Source organism: Silene latifolia, chromosome 11 (genome assembly GCF_048544455.1).
Source record: "Silene latifolia isolate original U9 population chromosome 11, ASM4854445v1, whole genome shotgun sequence".
NCBI lineage: Eukaryota > Viridiplantae > Streptophyta > Magnoliopsida > Caryophyllales > Caryophyllaceae > Silene > Silene latifolia.
In genome coordinates this window covers 112633805-112647482 of record NC_133536.1, presented here as the reverse complement: position 1 = coordinate 112647482, position 13678 = coordinate 112633805, and the positions used below count along the sequence as shown (strand labels likewise).

Here is a 13678-nt window from a genome sequence, read left to right as displayed (position 1 = left end):
CAGGCACCTTTTGACCAAGTGGTTGGCTATATCCGGGTGGACTACAAGCGGGTCGCTGTGCGGGGCGACGACTCCCTCGTAGTCCTTCTTTCCAAGTGTGAACCATTTGTTCTTGTTCATTAGTCCATATGACTCTTTGTGTTAACCATTTGTCCTTGTTTTTAGTCCTTATGACTCGTTGTTTAAACCATTTGTTTTTGTTTATTAGTCCTTGTGACTCATTGTGTGAACCATTTATCCTTGTTATTTTGACTTTTTGTGTGAACCATTTTTCTTGTTAATTAGTCCTTGTGACTCGTTTTGTGAACCATTTGTCCTTGTTCATTAGTCCTTCTAACTCGTTGTGTGAACCATTTGTCCTTGTTCTTTAGTCCTTGTGACTCGTTGTTTAAACCATTTGTCCTTTTTTATTTGTACTTGTGACTCGTAGTGTGAACCATTTGTCCTTGTTCATTAGTCCTTATGAGTCGTTGTGTGAACCATTTGTTCTTGTTTATTAGTCCATATGACTCTTTGTGTGAACCATTTGTCCTTGTTCTTTAGTCCTTATGACTCGTTGTTTAAACCATTTTTCCTTGTTTATTTGTCCTTGTGACTCGTTGTGTAAACCATTGTCCTTGTTATAGTGACTTGTTGTGTGAACCATTTTTCCTTGTTCATTTGTCCTTATGACTCGTTGTGTGAACCTTTTGTCCTTGTTTATTAGTCCTTGTGACTCGTTGTGTGAACCATTTGTCCTTGTTCATTAGTCCTTCTGACTCGTTGTGTGAACTATCTTTGTCATGAGTCGAGCCGAAGCCGCCGCTCATCCCGATATCATTACGGGTATGTTCTCAATTTTTGATCAACCTTGCCTCATTTTATTTGATACCGGCGCATCTTTATCTTTTATATCTTCCAAGTTCTCGGAAAAACTAGCTCTTGAGCCCATTCCTAGTGAGGAACCTTCTATATCCTTACCTTCCGGAGAAATGTTCTCTTGCTCCCTCACTTTCTCCGACATTCCTATTTCTATATCGGAAACCTTGTTTCCCGCTAACCTACTTCGTTTTCCCCTTGAGGAATTCGATGTGATTTTGGGTATGGATTGGTTGTCAAAGTATGATGCAAGATTCGAGTGTCGAGACCAAAAGATTTGCCTCAAGAGTCCGCTAGGCACTCGTGTGTCCTATAGAGGAGTCCGTTCCCAAGAAGGTGTGAAGTTGATCTCCGCTTTGAAGTTGATGAGTATGAGGAGGAAAGGTTATCAAATCTTTCTTTGTGTGGTGACTTCTACCTCCCCTCCCTCACCAAAGATTGAAGAAGTGCCCGTGGTTTGTGAGTTCGCCGATGTCTTTCCCGAAGAATTGCCCGGAATTTCCCCCGAGCGTGATGTTGAGTTCTCTATTGACCTTGTACCCGGAACCGGTCCGATTGCTAAAGCCCCGTACCGTATGCCGCCAACCGAGTTGAAGGAGTTGAGGAAGCAACTTGATGAGATGATTGAGAAAGGATTCATTAGACCTAGTGCCTCACCTTGGGGTGCTCCCGTTCTCTTTGTGAAGAAGAAAGATGGATCCATGAGACTTTGCATTGATTACCGTGAGCTTAACCGTGTCACCGTCAAGAACAAGTACCCTCTACCAAGAATTGAAGATTTGTTCGATCAACTCAAAGGTGCTTCTACTTTTTCCAAGATTGATTTGAGATCCGGTTATCATCAAATTCCCGTTCGTGAGTCCGATATCCCTAAGACCGCCTTTAGCACAAGATATGGACACTTTGAGTTTAAGGTGATGCCCTTTGGTTTAACCAATGCCCCTTCTATCTTCATGGACCAAATGAACCGGACCTTTAGTGAGTTCCTAGACAAGTGTGTTGTGGTCTTCATTGACGATATCCTCATCTTTTCCAAGTCCGAAGAAGAGCATGCCGATCACCTTCGTATCATTTTGGAGATCCTCCGTCGCCAAAAGTGGTTTGCCAAATTCTCCAGGTGTGAATTTTGGTTGTCTAAGGTGTCCTTTCTAGGCCATGTTATATCTAAGGATGGTCTTATGGTGGACCCTTCAAAGATTGAAGCCGTGATTGAGTGGAAGAGTCCAACCGATGTTGGTGAGATCCGTAGTTTCTTGGGTTTGGCGGGTTATTACCGTCGCTTTGTGAAAGATTTTTCCAAGCTTGCTAGACCGATGACTCAACTTTTGAAGAAAGAGACCAAGTTTGTGAGGACCGAAGCTTGTGAAGGTGCATTCCAAGAGTTGAAGAAGAGGTTGACTACCGCTCCCGTGTTGACCTTGCCCGAGGATGGAGTTGATTTTGATGTGTTTTGCGACGCCTCTAAGATGGGCTTGGGTTGTGTTCTCATGCAAAATAGGAGAGTTGTTGCCTATGCTTCACGACAATTGAGAGCTCATGAGGTGAACTATCCCACTCATGATTTGGAATTAGCTGCCATTGTTCATGCTTTGAAGATGTGGAGACACTACCTCATTGGAGTCTATTGCCGCATCTACACCGATCATAAGAGTTTGAGGTATATCTTCACCCAAAAGGATTTGAACATGAGACAACGAAGATGGTTGGAATTGGTGAATGATTACGACGTAGAATTGTTGTATCATGAAGGGAAGGCAAATGTGGTTGCCGATGCCCTTAGTAGGAAGTCTACTCATTCCTTGAGTGTCATTCGTGTGCTCCCCGACGACCTTTGTGCCGAGTTTCGTAAGTTGAGTTTGCAACTTGTGGAGAGTGGTTTTGATTATCTTGGTGCTATGGTTGCCGAGCCCGTTCTTCACCGTGAGATTCTAGATAGCCTTGTGGACGATGCTACCTTTAAAAGTTTTCAAGCCAAGCTTCTTGAAGGGAAGGCAAAGGATTGTGAGATTGATGCTAGAGGTTACCTTCGTTCACGAGGACGCATGTACGTACCCGATGCCGTTGATTTGAGGAAGAGAGTTCTAGATGAAGCTCATCTATCCCCTTATTCGATTCATCCCGGAGGAGACAAGATGTATAAAGATTTGAAGCTTCAGTTTTGGTGGCCTAACATGAAGAGTGACATTGTGTCCTATGTTGGAAGATGTCTTACTTGTCAACAAGTGAAGATTGAGCATAAGAGACCCGGTGGTTTGCTACAACCGTTGGATGTTCCTTTATGGAAGTGGGAGTCCATTTCCATGGATTTTGTGATGGCCTTGCCCAAGACCGTTGGTGGAAAAGATGCCGTATGGGTGGTGGTGGATAGGTTGACCAAGTGTGCTAGGTTCATTCCTATCAAAGAGACTTGGAGTTTAGACCGTCTTGCTCGTGCTTATGTTGATGAGATCGTTCGTTACCATGGTGTTCCTAAGGAGATCATTTCGGATCGCGACCCGCGTTTTTGTTCGAGATTTTGGAAAGCTTTGCAAGATGCTATGGGTAGTAAGTTGTTGATGAGTACCGCTTTTCATGCCGCTACCGATGGACAATCCGAGAGGACGATTCAAACTCTAGAAGACTTGTTGCGTGCTTGTGCCCTTGACTTCCATTCTAGTTGGGAGAAGAGCTTGCCTTTGGTGGAATTTTCTTACAACAATAGTTATCACGCTTCTATCAAGATGGCCCCGTATGAAGCCCTTTATGGAAGGAAATGCCGTAGTCCGATTTGTTGGGACCAAACGAGTGATGTTCGTGACCTAGGACCCGACAAGTTAGCCGAGACGATTGATCAAGTGAAGCTCATCCGTGAAAGAATGAAAGCCGCCCAAGATCGACAGAAATCTTATGCCGATGTTCGCCGTCGACCCTTGGAGTTTGAAGTTGGAGATAAGGTGTTCTTGAAAGTGTCCCCGATGAAAGGAGTAAAGAGGTTCGGAGTTAAAGGGAAGTTGAGTCCAAAGTACATTGGACCTTATGAAGTGATAAAAAGGATTGGTGCCGTGGCTTATAGATTGGATTTGCCCCCGAGTTTGGGTAAAGTTCATGATGTTTTCCACGTGTATCAACTTAGGAAATACATTAGCGACCCTAGTCATGTGTTGCAAAATGAAATTCCCGAACTTGAGCCTAGTCTTTCTTTTGAGGAGAGACCGATTCGTATCTTGGATAAGAAGGAGAAGAAGCTAAGGAGCAAAGTGGTGCCCTTGGTGAAAGTGTTGTGGAAGTGTGGTGATGTAGAAGAAGAGACTTGGGAGCCGGAGGCTTCCATGCGTGTCAAGTACCCTAGTTTGTTTTCTTAAGGTAATACCTTTTCGTTTCAAGTTTCGAGGGCGAAACTTTTTAAAAGGAGGGATGATTGTAACACCCCGCCCTTTCCTTATATTTTAAATAAACTTTTAAGTAATTTTTATTAAATAATTATTATTTAAAGCCTATTTTTATAAAATATCGTCATAGTCGTATAACGATAATAATAGTGTAGATTCTGATAATATTATTCTCCGTCTTGAGTTATAGTAGGCTTGAGAAGAAAATTCTAGTGGAAACCGACTCATTTTGAGTTATTGGGCTTATCATGACTCATGGGCCTTTTCCTTCTCTTTTCTCTACACAAAACTTCAACTAAACCCTCACAACTTCATCCTCCTCACTCCTAATTTCTGAAATTTCCCAACAACCACACCACCATTGTTGAACCATCTCCACTCAACCCTAAAATCACCATATCTCACTCAATTCTTCACCAATCTTGTTCCTTTTCGCGCCATTCTCTTCCTTTTCTCATTCCCCTTCTTTCTAAGTAAGAAAGTTGTCATCTTTTCCTTTATTTCGAAATTCTCATCTTACAAGGATGTGGATTCTTGACTTAATATCTTTATTTTTATGTTTAGGGGAGAATTTGGACGACCCGGAGGAGGATAGCTACATCATTGACGACTCAATAGAAGATTGAAGTGCAAAAAGGTAACGGTGATGGGTTACTCGACATTATGTCAATTTGTGTGTTTATATATGTTATAGTTTGTTCACATGTGTGTTAAAGTTAGATTTTTTACATGTTTTTGCTTGTTTGTTGTTGATTGAGTTTTGTGTGGAATCTCTCTTGGTGGTTTGAAGAAGTTTCTAGTCTTTTGTATACATGGATGAATTAGTAAAGAATCCGTCTTATTCATGCTTAATAATTGTGCTTAATTATGTCATGAAGTTGTTAGTTTGGAATTGTTTGAATTTGAATCGAATCTTGTGTTTTAATCCCTCTTTTATGCTTTGATTTCACCCTTAATACTTGTATAAAGTTGGTTGGGTAATATATGGTGCAATTGAGATGGTAATGGCTTGATAAAAAAATGATTTGGGGATGAAGGTGAATTGGTAGTGTCGCGCAAATCAGCATCTCGGCGCAGGCTGCGCACTCAGCCTGGACCAGTTTTCTTAAAATGGCCATAACTTCTTCGTTACTTGTTTGTTTGAGGCTTATGACCTACCGTTAGAACCGTAAGAGGATAAGCTATCACCTCCAACTGGTTTCACCTCATTATCATGTATAGAACTCAAGTTATGACCGTTTGAAGTTGACCCTTGTTGTAGTCGAGTACTAAACTTGTTGTTATAGATTGGGTTTTGAGTTTCTTGTTGGGTATGCATCTTAACTTTGGTTCTAATGCTTGTGTATGATGTGTGGAGACTCTTTTATCATGGGAGTACTTGATGTTTCTTATACCTTTATACTTATGCATGCTTCACATGAATTGTTTACGTTATGTTTGTGCAATCTTTTCCACTCGTATTTGTGACCCAAGTGTGACGACTTACATTGTGTGACGACTTGACTTTCCCTATTTGACCCTTTCGGACCTTTGGTCACGAGTGTGAGCCATGTTTCCGGATTGGGTTATCTTTCCTTCTTTGGACCTTTGGTACGAGTGCGTGCCATGTTTCCGAATTAGGATATCCTTCCGCCTTTCTTCGGACCTTTGGATACGAGTGCGTGCCATGTTTCCGATTAGAGGTTACTCGACCTTTGGATACGAGTGCGTGCCATGTTTCGAGTCTTGGATACGATTTGGTATCGTTTGTCGAATCGGGTGTCGCCCATCCCGAGAGTCTGGATCCAGGTTTAGACTAGGACCGTATTATGATCGTCGTCCTACCAAGAGGTTGGAGTCTAGAGGGTTGTCTTGTTTGAGTCTATACCTTGTAAATTGTCTTACGTTTGAGTCGAGTCAATATTTGACCGTTTGACCAAATTATTCCTCTCTCATTTATGCATAACTACTCTTATTGCATTTTGTATACTAATCATGATTCTCTTGTTACCGTAAGTATTTATTCTTATGCTTGTTCGTTTAATTAAATTCTTAATTACTTGTATTTTGACATTTTGTGGCTGGGAGAACCACCGAGTTACTCCCCACTGACCGTGGCTTTCATATTTATTATGAATGACAGGTTGGTGATGAAGCTTAAGTGGGGAAGACCGTGTGAGCTAGCGAGTTCTTACCTTGGACCTTATTTAGCTATCACTTTAATAAACTCACCTACTTTTAGACTCATGTTCATTCGTGGGATATCTTTTCCCCAATAAATAGACTTGTGTTGTAAACTTACCTTTAACTATCTAAACTTATCTATCGTGTTGGTGATACCTCGCGTTGGACTTCACTAGAAGCCTTAAAAGTTTTAAAAATCTCGTGTTTCCGCCACGATTTACTAGTTATATGTAGTTGCCTCAACGAGGGGTGTCACAGTTGGTATCAGAGCTTATATTGCTCCCGACGCACACACGTGTACCCCAACTTAAAATTCTTACTTGACCTTGAATAATGAATGAGAGATGGGTAGAATTAAGGACCTAAGTTAGTAGCCTTTTTGTGTATGTTTTGTGATAGGTTCTAACTTGTTTGCTCTTGTGCAAAAAGATGGTACGAGCGACCAATGTGGAAAATGCTATCATGCAAGCCCTCACTCAAGTGCTTGCTAACCAACAAAATGCTCAACCCGCTCCCCCTCCTCATGAAGCTAACCGTCAAGGAAGTTATGCATGGATTGCAAGTCAACTAGCAAGGAACAAGGCTAGGACCTATGGTGGTGAAGTGGATCCCGTTGCTCTATCGGAGTGGTTTCGTGATATGGAGAAGAACTTCTCTCTTTTTGATGCCCGAGAGGAGGACAAGGTGAGATTAGCCTCTCACTTTCTTGTGAAGGAAGCCGATAGGTGGTGGACTTTGACCGGTCCTACCGCTACTCAAGACCCCAACTTTGATTGGAGCCGCTTCAAGTCACTTGTGGAGACTCGCTTCTACCCTAAGGAGCTCAAACAACAAAGATTGAAGGAGTTCATGGACTTCAAGCAAGGGAAGCTATCAATTCAAGCTTACACCGACAAGTTTAATGAACTTGCTCATTATGCCTCCAAGTTCGTGAAAGATGAAGAGGATCGTGTCTACTTCTACAAGAACAAGTTGAATCCTAAGGTGGAAAGCATGGTGAGAAGAAGCTCAACTACCTTTGTGGAAGTTTATGATGATGCCATTTGGGCCGAAAGCTCTTTGAAGGCCATTGAAGAAGAATCCAAACCCCACTCCTCTTCTCATTCTTACCGTTCTAACTTTCATGGCAAGAGACCATTTGTGCCTTCTACTCCAAACTATGCCAACAAGAGGAGGTTTGTACCAAGGATACAAGACCATGGAGGACAAGAACCAAGAGTACAAGAACCAAGAGTTCAAGAACCAAGAGGACAAGCTCACACCTCAACTAATAGGCTTGGGAAAGACCGTAAGTGCTACCATTGTAGACAAGCCCCACACCCCGGAGTTGGATGCTTTGGCAAGCCCTTGACTTGCTTTCATTGTAAGAAGCCCGGACACCGTATGGCCGATTGCCCCGAGAAGACTGATGCTCCTACTCCAAATGCTAGGCCAAGAGGAACTATCTTTGTCATGAGTCGAGCCGAAGCCGCCGCTCATCCCGATATCATTACGGGTATGTTCTCAAATTTTGATCAACCTTGCCTCATTTTATTTGATACCGGCGCATCTTTATCTTTTATATCTTCCAAGTTCTCGGAAAAACTAGCTCTTGAGCCCATTCCTAGTGAGGAACCTTCTATATCCTTACCTTCCGGAGAAATGTTCTCTTGCTCCCTCACTTTCTCCGACATTCCTATTTCTATATCGGAAACCTTGTTTCCCGCTAACCTACTTCGTTTTCCCCTTGAGGAATTCGATGTGATTTTGGGTATGGATTGGTTGTCAAAGTATGATGCAAGATTCGAGTGTCGAGACCAAAAGATTTGCCTCAAGAGTCCGCTAGGCACTCGTGTGTCCTATAGAGGAGTCCGTTCCCAAGAAGGTGTGAAGTTGATCTCCGCTTTGAAGTTGATGAGTATGAGGAGGAAAGGTTATCAAATCTTTCTTTGTGTGGTGACTTCTACCTCCCCTCCCTCACCAAAGATTGAAGAAGTGCCCGTGGTTTGTGAGTTCGCCGATGTCTTTCCCGAAGAATTGCCCGGAATTTCCCCCGAGCGTGATGTTGAGTTCTCTATTGACCTTGTACCGGAACCGGTCCGATTGCTAAAGCCCTGTATCGTATGCCGCCAACCGAGTTGAAGGAGTTGAGGAAGCAACTTGATGAGATGATTGAGAAAGGATTCATTAGACCTAGTGCCTCACCTTGGGGTGCTCCCGTTCTCTTTGTGAAGAAGAAAGATGGATCCATGAGACTTTGCATTGATTACCGTGAGCTTAACCGTGTCACCGTCAAGAACAAGTACCCTCTACCAAGAATTGAAGATTTGTTCGATCAACTCAAAGGTGCTTCTACTTTTTCCAAGATTGATTTGAGATCCGGTTATCATCAAATTCCCGTTCGTGAGTCCGATATCCCTAAGACCGCCTTTAGCACAAGATATGGACACTTTGAGTTTAAGGTGATGCCCTTTGGTTTAACCAATGCCCCTTCTATCTTCATGGACCAAATGAACCGGACCTTTAGTGAGTTCCTAGACAAGTGTGTTGTGGTCTTCATTGACGATATCCTCATCTTTTCCAAGTCCGAAGAAGAGCATGCCGATCACCTTCGTATCATTTTGGAGATCCTCCGTCGCCAAAAGTGGTTTGCCAAATTCTCCAGGTGTGAATTTTGGTTGTCTAAGGTGTCCTTTCTAGGCCATGTTATATCTAAGGATGGTCTTATGGTGGACCCTTCAAAGATTGAAGCCGTGATTGAGTGGAAGAGTCCAACCGATGTTGGTGAGATCCGTAGTTTCTTGGGTTTGGCGGGTTATTACCGTCGCTTTGTGAAAGATTTTTCCAAGCTTGCTAGACCGATGACTCAACTTTTGAAGAAAGAGACCAAGTTTGTGAGGACCGAAGCTTGTGAAGGTGCATTCCAAGAGTTGAAGAAGAGGTTGACTACCGCTCCCGTGTTGACCTTGCCCGAGGATGGAGTTGATTTTGATGTGTTTTGCGACGCCTCTAAGATGGGCTTGGGTTGTGTTCTCATGCAAAATAGGAGAGTTGTTGCCTATGCTTCACGACAATTGAGAGCTCATGAGGTGAACTATCCCACTCATGATTTGGAATTAGCTGCCATTGTTCATGCTTTGAAGATGTGGAGACACTACCTCATTGGAGTCTATTGCCGCATCTACACCGATCATAAGAGTTTGAGGTATATCTTCACCCAAAAGGATTTGAACATGAGACAACGAAGATGGTTGGAATTGGTGAATGATTACGACGTAGAATTGTTGTATCATGAAGGGAAGGCAAATGTGGTTGCCGATGCCCTTAGTAGGAAGTCTACTCATTCCTTGAGTGTCATTCGTGTGCTCCCCGACGACCTTTGTGCCGAGTTTCGTAAGTTGAGTTTGCAACTTGTGGAGAGTGGTTTTGATTATCTTGGTGCTATGGTTGCCGAGCCCGTTCTTCACCGTGAGATTCTAGATAGCCTTGTGGACGATGCTACCTTTAAAAGTTTTCAAGCCAAGCTTCTTGAAGGGAAGGCAAAGGATTGTGAGATTGATGCTAGAGGTTACCTTCGTTACCGAGGACGCATGTACGTACCCGATGCCGTTGATTTGAGGAAGAGAGTTCTAGATGAAGCTCATCTATCCCCTTATTCGATTCACCCCGGAGGAGACAAGATGTATAAAGATTTGAAGCTTCAGTTTTGGTGGCCTAACATGAAGAGTGACATTGTGTCCTATGTTGGAAGATGTCTTACTTGTCAACAAGTGAAGATTGAGCATAAGAGACCCGGTGGTTTGCTACAACCGTTGGATGTTCCTTTATGGAAGTGGGAGTCCATTTCCATGGATTTTGTGATGGCCTTGCCCAAGACCGTTGGTGGAAAAGATGCCGTATGGGTGGTGGTGGATAGGTTGACCAAGTGTGCTAGGTTCATTCCTATCAAAGAGACTTGGAGTTTAGACCGTCTTGCTCGTGCTTATGTTGATGAGATCGTTCGTTACCATGGTGTTCCTAAGGAGATCATTTCGGATCGCGACCCGCGTTTTTGTTCGAGATTTTGGAAAGCTTTGCAAGATGCTATGGGTAGTAAGTTGTTGATGAGTACCGCTTTTCATGCCGCTACCGATGGACAATCCGAGAGGACGATTCAAACTCTAGAAGACTTGTTGCGTGCTTGTGCCCTTGACTTCCATTCTAGTTGGGAGAAGAGCTTGCCTTTGGTGGAATTTTCTTACAACAATAGTTATCACGCTTCTATCAAGATGGCCCCGTATGAAGCCCTTTATGGAAGGAAATGCCGTAGTCCGATTTGTTGGGACCAAACGAGTGATGTTCGTGACCTAGGACCCGACAAGTTAGCCGAGACGATTGATCAAGTGAAGCTCATCCGTGAAAGAATGAAAGCCGCCCAAGATCGACAGAAATCTTATGCCGATGTTCGCCGTCGACCCTTGGAGTTTGAAGTTGGAGATAAGGTGTTCTTGAAAGTGTCCCCGATGAAAGGAGTAAAGAGGTTCGGAGTTAAAGGGAAGTTGAGTCCGAAGTACATTGGACCTTATGAGGTGATAAAAGGATTGGTGCCGTGGCTTATAGATTGGATTTGCCCCCGAGTTTGGGTAAAGTTCATGATGTTTTCCACGTGTCTCAACTTAGGAAATACATTAGCGACCCTAGTCATGTGTTGCAAAATGAAATTCCCGAACTTGAGCCTAGTCTTTCTTTTGAGGAGAGACCGATTCGTATCTTGGATAAGAAGGAGAAGAAGCTAAGGAGCAAAGTGGTGCCCTTGGTGAAAGTGTTGTGGAAGTGTGGTGATGTAGAAGAAGAGACTTGGGAGCCGGAGGCTTCCATGCGTGTCAAGTACCCTAGTTTGTTTTCTTAAGGTAATACCTTTTCGTTTCAAGTTTCGAGGGCGAAACTTTTTAAAAGGAGGGATGATTGTAACACCCCGCCCTTTCCTTATATTTTAAATAAACTTTTAAGTAATTTTTATTAAATAATTATTATTTAAAGCCTATTTTTATAAAATATCGTCATAGTCGTATAACGATAATAATAGTGTAGATTCTGATAATATTATTCTCCGTCTTGAGTTATAGTAGGCTTGAGACGAAAATTCTAGTGGAAACCGACTCATTTTGAGTTATTGGGCATATCATGACTCATGGGCCTTTTCCTTCTCTTTTCTCTACACAAAACTTCAACTAAACCCTCACAACTTCATCCTCCTCACTCCTAATTTCTGAAATTTCCCAACAACCACACCACCATTGTTGAACCATCTCCACTCAACCCTAAAATCACCATATCTCACTCAATTCTTCACCAATCTTGTTCCTTTTCGCGCCATTCTCTTCCTTTTCTCATTCCCCTTCTTTCTATGTAAGAAAGTTGTCATCTTTTCCTTTATTTCGAAATTCTCATCTTACAAGGATGTGGATTCTTGACTTAATATCTTTATTTTTATGTTTAGGGGAGAATTTGGACGACCCGGAGGAGGATAGCTACATCATTGACGACTCAATAGAAGATTGAAGTGCAAAAAGGTAACGGTGATGGGTTACTCGACATTATGTCAATTTGTGTGTTTATATATGTTATAGTTTGTTCACATGTGTGTTAAAGTTAGATTTTTTACATGTTTTTACTTGTTTGTTGTTGATTGAGTTTTGTGTGGAATCTCTCTTGGTGGTTTGAAGAAGTTTCTAGTCTTTTGTATACATGGATGAATTAGTAAAGAATCCGTCTTATTCATGCTTAATAATTGTGCTTAATTATGTCATGAAGTTGTTAGTTTGGAATTGTTTGAATTTGAATCGAATCTTGTGTTTTAATCCCTCTTTTATGCTTTGATTTCACCCTTAATACTTGTATAAAGTTGGTTGGGTAATATATGGTGCAATTGAGATGGTAATGGCTTGATAAAAAAATGATTTGGGGATGAAGGTGAATTGGTAGTGTCGCGCAAATCAGCATCTCGGCGCAGGCTGCGCACTCAGCCTGGACCAGTTTTCTTAAAATGGCCATAACTTCTTCGTTACTTGTTTGTTTGAGGCTTATGACCTACCGTTAGAACCGTAAGAGGATAAGCTATCACCTCCAACTGGTTTCACCTCATTATCATGTATAGAACTCAAGTTATGACCGTTTGAAGTTGACCCTTGTTGTAGTCGAGTACTAAACTTGTTGTTATAGATTGGGTTTTGAGTTTCTTGTTGGGTATGCATCTTAACTTTGGTTCTAATGCTTGTGTATGATGTGTGGAGACTCTTTTATCATGGGAGTACTTGATGTTTCTTATACCTTTATACTTATGCATGCTTCACATGAATTGTTTACGTTATGTTTGTGCAATCTTTTCCACTCGTATTTGTGACCCAAGTGTGACGACTTACATTGTGTGACGACTTGACTTTCCCTATTTACCCCTTTCGGACCTTTGGTCACGAGTGTGAGCCATGTTTCCGGATTGGGTTATCTTTCCTTCTTTGGACCTTTGGTACGAGTGCGTGCCATGTTTCCGAATTAGGATATCCTTCCGCCTTTCTTCGGACCTTTGGATACGAGTGCGTGCCATGTTTCCGATTAGAGGTTACTCGACCTTTGGATACGAGTGCGTGCCATGTTTCGAGTCTTGGATACGATTTGGTATCGTTTGTCGAATCGGGTGTCGCCCATCCCGAGAGTCCGGATCCGAGTTTAGACTAGGACCGTATTATGATCGTCGTCCTACCAAGAGGTTGGAGTCTAGAGGGTTGTCTTGTTTGAGTCTATACCTTGTAAATTGTCTTACGTTTGAGTCGAGTCAATATTTGACCGTTTGACCAAATTATTCCTCTCTCATTTATGCATAACTACTCTTATTGCATTTTGTATACTAATCATGATTCTCTTGTTACCGTAAGTATTTATTCTTATGCTTGTTCGTTTAATTAAATTCCTAATTACTTGTATTTTGACATTTTGTGGTGGGAGAACCAGAGTTACTCCCCACTGACTGTGGCTTTCATATTTATTATGAATGACAGGTTGGTGATGAAGCTTAAGTGGGGAAGACCGTGTGAGCTAGCGAGTTCTTACCTTGGACCTTATTTAGCTATCACTTTAATAAACTCACCTACTTTTAGACTCATGTTCATTCGTGGGATATCTTTTCCCCAATAAATAGACTTGTGTTGTAAACATAACTTTAACTATCTAAACTTATCTATCGTGTTGGTGATACCTCGCGTTGGACTTCACTAGAAGCCTTAAAAGTTTTAAAAATCTCGTGTTTTCGCCACGATTTACTAGTTATATTTAGT

The 13678-nt window shown here is 42.2% G+C and overlaps 1 long non-coding RNA gene across 1 annotated transcript; it reads left to right on the top strand.

Annotated features, from left to right (window-relative positions):
- The first annotated feature begins 4555 nt into the window (after positions 1-4555).
- LOC141615032 (uncharacterized) lies at positions 4556-6441 on the top strand. The gene is made up of 3 exons (XR_012529563.1): positions 4556-4699; positions 4791-4863; positions 6349-6441. It is a non-coding gene; the product is annotated as an uncharacterized LOC141615032 (long non-coding RNA).
- Positions 6442-13678: the final 7237 nt, after the last annotated feature.